The 8,046-nt window shown below is 41.3% G+C and overlaps 1 protein-coding gene across 1 annotated transcript in view; it reads right to left on the bottom strand.

The window, feature by feature from the left end:
- Positions 1-8,046, bottom strand: part of b3gnt2l (UDP-GlcNAc:betaGal beta-1,3-N-acetylglucosaminyltransferase 2, like) — a 62,392-nt gene that overhangs the window by 13,083 nt on the left and 41,263 nt on the right. The window lies entirely within an intron of this gene.

Genomic DNA, 8,046 nt, shown 5'->3' with positions numbered 1-8,046 from the left:
TTCAAGCTGAAATTCAAGCAGACGGCAGGGAATTCCGTGAATTCAAGAAATTAAACATGCTGGTGAGAGAGAAAGAACCAAATGAGGACCTAAAGGACTATTTGAAAGAAGTGTGGCCCCTTATTGACAGAGCTTCTAACAGCGAAGAGGGTAAATCTATGTGGCTGGCCCAAGTTACCAGTCAACCCATCAGTCAGGGTGAACCAGCACGAAACCATTATGCCAGGTTAGTGTTGGAAGAGCCCAATGATGAAGATTCCCATATTGCTGGAGCTAAAGCTGGACTAGTCAAAGGTCAAACATTAGATCAAGTTTGGCATGGGCTAAAACAGACGATTTTGACACAACGCTATGTTAGGGCACTGACAGAGGTCACTAAGGGAAGAAGAGGGGAGATAACCTTTGTGAAAATGCCCATAGACGGCACTACAGTCCCACAAATGGACGCGGTGGTGAAGAGCTGGGATCTGGAGCAGCAGTTCTATGAGGAAAAGAGGAAGAAGGAGAGCACACCGAGATCAGGACAAAAACCGGTGGGAGTGGAGAAAAGAAATTCAGTGCCAAAACCACCACCTCCTCAGCCGCATCAAACACCACAAAGGAATAATCAAAGGCCTCCAGCTGGACAATGGAGCTCTCGGCCGAGAGGTCCACCACCTCCACCACCACAATCGCGACCTACACCTGCACCTCGTAGTGGTGGCTATCTCCCTAAAGAGGAGTACGACAAATTAACTCCAGAACAAAGGAAAGCCCTCCAGGAAGTCTGCCGAGCCTCAGCGGCGGCTGAAGGGCAGAAGAAGTAATGGCTTTGGAGGCGCGGGTCACGCTAGACCATGCCTACTGGGAGAGGGACAATATCTACACTGATGTGGATGGAGAACCGTACCTGGTGGACACGGGAGCAGAGGTGTCCATGACCCGCAGAAGCCTCGAGACCAAGGGATACCTACTGATCCAGTATGCCAATGCGGCAACGGAGAAAAGACCATTTGGAATATGGAAAGGGGTAGTTTGGATAAAATGCCCCTTTAATTTGATAACAGTCAAGGATTTGAGAGAATTGCATCGGCCCAAAAGGCTTTGAACTCTAATAAGACGACGAGTGAAAAAATTACAGGCAAGAGTTGTACGAATGGATATGACTCCAACTGGAAAGAGTCCGGTAAGCTGGTACAAAGAAGTGGATGTACCAGCTGTCACAGAAGAAAAGATTGAAGAAAGTGATTTCTCTGAAGCAGGGAAAGAAAAATTGAGGGAAATTATCTCCAAAGCTAAAGTGGCACGATTTAAAAATGATTGTGGAGATTTGGGGGCTAGATACATTCATGTCATCGAAGGAGGAGTACATCCACCATTGCGACAATATCCCTTGAACCCTGGAGCGGTTGAGGAAATGGATAAAATAGTAAAAGAATTGGAAGCTTTGGGGATCATCCGAGTGGAATTGAATCCGATCACTAACAGCCCCATCCAAGCAGTTAAGAAGCCAGAGTCGGCAGGAGGAGGCTGGAGACCAGTAATCAACTTCAAGGCTCTCAATCGACGAACAATAGCCAATAGAGCGAGTTTGATAAATCCCCAAGGAGCACTGAAAACGCTCCAAATTAAGAGATACAAATCATGCATTGATCTGGCAAATGGATTCTTTTCCCTGCGATTAGCAAAACAGTCACAAGGGAAAACAGCATTCACACATAAGGGGAAAAGTTATGTGTGGCAACGACTCCTGCAAGGATACAGAAATTCACCAAATGTGTTCCAAGCAGCTGTAATGGAAATATTAAAAGATCTGGGAGTAATAGTCTACATCGATGATGTGTTTATCGCAGATGATGATGAAAATGAACACCTAATGCGGCTGCAAAAGGTGATTCAGAAGCTCACAGAAGCTGGATTAAAACTCAACCTGAAGAAATGTCAGTTTGGACAATTCAAGGTTAACTATTTGGGATTCCAGGTATCATCAGACCTGGGACTCTCAGAAGTATACCGAGAAAAACTGAGTCAGATTAAACCACCGCAATCTGAGAATGACCTACAGAAAATATTGGGATTGTGTAACTATGTGAGAGATCACGTTCCACACTATCAGAGATACGCAAAACCCCTTTATGCTCGTCTCAAGAAGAAACCTAATGGACAAGAGCAAAAGCAATGGATTTGGACAGCTACAGATCAGGATTGCTTGGAAAAGGTAAAGAAAGCCATTCAAGATGCAGTTAGGCTGGAGCCGCGTAGTCTGACTACTCGTCTGCTAGCCGAAATAAGCTGTGAAGAAGAGGATTCGGTGGTAAAAGTGAGCAACGAAGGAGGGGGTATGGTAACATTGTTGAGCTATACTCTGTCTTCGATTGAGAGAAAATATCCACCGGAAGAAAAAGACCTGGCAGGCCTGGCTAGATATTGGAGTGCGTTAAAAGAACTTGCACAAGGTCAGGGAATAAAAGTAATCACTCAAAGCCAAGTCCACCGGTTCCTAAGAAAAGGAACTATTGAGAGTACTAAAGCCACAAATGCCAGATGGGGAAGGTGGGAGGACATCCTGCTAGACCCTGAGCTGGAAATTGGGCCAAAACAGTCGGCGACAAAAAAGTTGCTAAAGGGGAGGCAACTCCCTACGGAGCCATACGACTGGACTATGTACACTGATGGGTCGAAGAAGGGTACAGACAATATAGCTTATTGGGGCTATATTCTGAAGTATCAAGATAAGGAGAAATATCGTCAAAATGGTCAAACGCCAGGGAGTGCCCAAACAGGAGAAGTTACAGCAATACTGGAAGGACTCTTGGAGTTAAACAAGAGGAGAGTAAAAAGGGCTAAAGTGGTTACAGACAGTCATTACTGCGCACAAGCCCTGAAAGAGGACTTATCCATTTGGGAAGAAAATGGATTAGAGGGAGCTAAGGGGAAGCCTGTAGCTCATATGGATTTGTGGAGGAAAATAGCCGAGTTGAGGCTAACAATGGACTTAGATGTGGTACATCAGAAGGCCCATGTAAAAGAAGGAGCACATTGGAGCGGGAACGAAGAAGTGGACCGCTATGTGCAGCTGAGAAAAGTCGTCGTTGTCGGGATCGAGAAGTGGGAACAGACACCCAAGGGAAGGGTAGTTCCAAAAGAGTCCGTGAAAGAAGTGGTGCTGGCCGTACATGAAGCGCTTGGCCATGCAGGCACCATTCCCACACAGAAGGAGCTGGAGAAGCTGCAACTTTGGATTCCGAGAAACCAAGTCTGCAGAGTCCTCAAAGACTGTGAAGTATGTGGTCGATGCAATGCAGGACGAAGAGGACAAAGGGTGGATGGTTTCACCATAAAGAGTACTGTTCCATGGGGATCAGTATGCATGGATGTTGCTGGGCCCATGGGGGTGACCGGTAAGAAAGGAGAAAAGTATCTGTTGGTGCTTGTGGACTCTATGTCGGGCTATGTGACTGTTAAGCCTGTGAGAAAAGCCAATGGCAGCAGTGTGATCAGCATGTTGGATCAAGTGTGTACAAATCTGGGGATACCTAGGGAGCTGAGAACGGACAATGGGACACATTTCCGTAATGCTCAGGGCGACCAGTGGTGCCAGAAAAATGGAGTAATGAGAATTTCCTCGCCCCCATACACCCCACAAGCAAATGGAGTTGTGGAAAGGGCTATTGGACTGGTGAAAAACTGGATTGGGAAAAATGCTAACACGAAGGAATGGAGTACTAAGGCCCTGGAAATTGGACAGGCCCTGAATGACCGCCATCGTGCCGGCAGGCCCACCCCTTCGCAAGAACTGAACCAACGCCCATTTTCGACACCGGAAGTGGGGCGGAGTCAGACTAAAAAGGATGGAGAACCAGAACCAACGATCCCATTTAAGGTTGGGCAGAAGGTGTGGGTGAGAGCTCGAGATCACCTAACCAACACTGCTGTTAAACCTAAGTATGAGACCACAGATACAGTAGTGAAGATACTGGACAGCAACACAGTAGAATTGAAGAAGAAGGGAATCCAAGGAGTGGAGCAGCTGAAGCCAACTCCTAACTAGACGAAACCAGGAGCTAAACATGGCCAAAAACACCCAAGATGAATGAATGAATGAATGAATGAATGAAAACTGTTTATTTCGAACATTTGATACAACAACAATTACAAGATAGATCAGTAAAGACAACAACAAAAAAGTTCCTACTGTGTACCCAACATGTCCGAAAAGGGGTAGGGTGAAGCATCAGCTTATTTATCCCTACCCCTTCTTCCCCACAACCAGTAATACCCTTTGCCACATATACACATAGATTCCTACACACCTAAACCGATATCAATATATATATATACATACATATATACATACACATACATATATACATACACACATCAACATACATACACATATACATACACATACTTTGCTCCCATTTTGTATGAGATGAACTCAAAGATCTAAAACTTTTTCCACATATACAATATTACCATTTCTCTCAAATATTGTTCACAAACCAGTCTAAATCTGTGATAGTGAGCACTTCTCCTTTGTTGAGATAATCCATCCCACCTCACAGGTGTGCCATATCAAGATGCTGATTAGACACCATGATTAGTGCACAGGTGTGCCTTAGACTGCCCACAATAAAAGGCCACTCTGAAAGGTGCAGTTTTATCACACAGCACAATGCCACAGATATCGCAAGATTTGAAGGAGCGTGCAATTGGCATGCTGACAGCAGGAATGTCAACCAGAACTGTTGCTCGTGTATTGAATGTTCATTTCTCTACCATAAGCCGTCTCCAAAGGCGTTTCAGAGAATTTGGCAGTACATCCAACCAGCCTCACAACCGCAGACCACGTGTAACCACACCAGCCCAGGACCTCCACATCCAGCATGTTCACCTCCAAGATCATCTGAGACCAGCCACTCGGACAGCTGCTGGAACAATTGGTTTGCATAACCAAAGAATTTCTGCACAAACTGTCAGAAACTGTCTCAGGGAAGCTCATCTGCATGCTCGTCTTCCTCATCGGGGTCTCCACCTGACTCCAGTTCGTCGTCGTAACCGATTTGAGTGGGCAAATGCTCACATTTGCTGCCGTTTGGCACATTGGAGAGGTGTTCTCTTCACGGATGATGCGAAGGAGATGTGTTGCACTGCATGAGGCAAATGGTGGTCACACCAGATACTGACTGGTATCCCCCCCCAATAAAACAAAACTGCACCTTTCAGAGTGGCCTTTTATTGTGGACAGTCTAAGGCACACCTGTGCACTAATCATGGTGTCTAATCAGCATCTTGGTATGGCACACCTGTGAGGTGGGATGGATTATCTCAGCAAAGGAGAAGTGCTCACTATCACAGATTTAGACTGGTTTGTGAACAATATTTGAGGGAAATGGTGATATTGTGTATGTGGAAAAAGTTTTAGATCGTTGAGTTAATCTCATACAAAATGGGAGCAAAACCAAAAGTGTTGCGTTTATATTTTTGAGTATATATACACATATACATATATACACATATATATACACAAACATAAATATACACCTACACATACCTACTTACATACAAAATACTATATATTTACAAGCCGAAGCAAAAAACAAAACACCCTAACCCTCATTACCCTTCCTCCTCCCTATACCCAGAAAAAAACATATTTTTGTACCGCTGTTTGAACTGGTTCATGCTTGGACATTGCTTGAGCCCCACTCCCAATCTGTTCCACATCCTCACCCCACAGACAGAAATACAGAAACCTTTTAATGTTGTTCGTGCCCACTGATGCTTTAAATTAAATTTCCCCCTCACTGTAATCCCCTGATCTGTTAAAAAACATATTTTTAATATTTTCTGGAAGTAAATTGTTTATTGCTTTATACACAATTTGTACTGTTTGAAAATGAACCAAGTCTGTGAATTTTAAGATTTTGGATTGTAAAAATAGTGGATTTGTATGATCTCTATAGCCAGTATTATGAATAATTCTTATAGCTCTTTTCTGCATTACTGATAGTGATTGTGTTGTACCTTTATAAGTATTACCCCATACCTCTGCACAGTACTGTAAATATGGTAAAACCAGTGAGCAGTAAAGAATGCGGAGTGAGTTGTGGTCCAGAATGTTTCGCTTTGTTTAGAACTGAAATGCTTCTTGACAGTTTACTTTGTATATGTTTTATATGAGTCTTCCAGTTTATCTTATCATCTATTATCACCCCCAGAAACTTATTTTCATGTACCCTTTCAATATCTACCCCCTCGACTTGTAACTGAACCTGTATGTCTGTATTACAATAGCCAAATAACATGTATTTTGTTTTACTTAAGTTTAATGATAATTTGTTTGTCAAACCATATTTTCAATTTTCCAATTTCTATACTGATCCTCCTCAGTAACTCCTGCAAATCCCCCCCTGAACAAAAAATGCTTGTGTCATCTGCAAATAATACTAATTTTAATATTTTGGAAACATTGACAAAATCATTTATATAAATTAGAAACAGTTTTGGACCCAATACTGACCCCTGTGGGACGCCACAAGCATTGTCCAAGCATGATGATGTAATTCCCCCAACTTCACAAACTGTTTTCTGTTACTTAAGTAGCTTCTCACCCAGTGCAACACCAACCCCCTAATCCCATACTGTTCAAGTTTATTGATTAATATGTCATGATTAATTGTATCAAAAGCCTTTTTGAGGTCTATAAATATTCCAACTGAATGTAATTTGTGGTCTATGGCGTTTGTAATCTCCTCAACTGATTCTATTAATGCAAGTGATGTTGAACTATGTGCTCTGAATCCATATTGACTATCAGTAAGTAATTTATGTTTATTTATGAATTTGTCTAATCTATTATTGAATAACTTTTCTAATAATTTGGAAAATTGTGGAAGCAAAGAAACAGGTCTATAATTTGTGAAGTGGTGTCTATCCCCAGTCTTATACAGTGGCACAACCTTAGCTATTTTCATTTGATTGGGAAATTTACCGGTTTGAAATGATAAGTTACAGATGTATGTTAATGGTTCTACAATCCATTCAATGACCTGTTTTACCACCACCATATCAATTTCATTGAAATCGGTAGATGTTTTATATTTACAATTATTCACAATGTCTATAATTTCATTTCCATCCACTGCTGTGAGGAACATTGAACAGGGATTTCTTTCTATGAGATTATTATCCCAATCCTCAGGTTGGGAATCGGGAATTTTTTCTGCCAAGCTTGGTCCAATATTTACAAAAAAATTATTAAAACCGTTGACTACCTCATCCTTATTTTCCTTCTTGACATTATTATCAATGAAATACTGAGGGTAACTCTGTTTTTTATTACCATTTTTGATAATGCTATTTAATATATCCCATATTCCTTTAATATTGTTTTTGTTATTATATAATATGTTACTATAATATTCCTTCCTACATACCCGTATAATATTAGTTAATCTATTTTTGTATTTCTTATATCTATTTTCTGCCTCTTTAGTCTTTAGTTTTATGAATTCTCTATACAGTGTATTTTTCTTATTACATGCATTTCGTAACCCTTTCGTCATCCATGGTCGAGCTTGGATTTTTTGTTTTCTGTAGTCTTGTTTAATTGGACAATTTTTATCATATAATGATGTAAATATTTGTAAAAAAAAAGTTTCATATGCACTATCAACATCACTTTCACTGTATACCTTTTCCCAGTTTTGCTCCTGTAAATCCTTCTTTAGTGTGTTCATGTTTTCCTCTGTCCGCACTCGCCTGTATTTTATTTTCTCCTCTGGCTGATTCCGCCGATGGTTTCTATTATAAACGATGAAAACTGGTAGATGATCACTAATGTCATTGATTAATAATCCACTCACAGTGTTATTCTCAATATCATTGCTGAATATATTATCAATTAAGGTAGCACTATGGGATGTAATTCTGCTTGGCCTGGTGATTTTTGGATATAAACTCATACTGTACATTATACTGATAAATTCATCTGTTATTTTATGCTTATTTGGATTGAGCAGATCAATATTTAAGTCACCACAAATGAACACAGTTTTTTGATTA

This window comes from Thalassophryne amazonica, chromosome 4 (assembly GCF_902500255.1).
Source record: "Thalassophryne amazonica chromosome 4, fThaAma1.1, whole genome shotgun sequence".
In the NCBI taxonomy this organism is placed as follows: Eukaryota; Metazoa; Chordata; class Actinopteri; order Batrachoidiformes; family Batrachoididae; genus Thalassophryne; species Thalassophryne amazonica.
The sequence above is the reverse complement of the archived record's forward strand: the minus strand, read 5'-3'. Positions and strand labels throughout refer to the sequence as shown.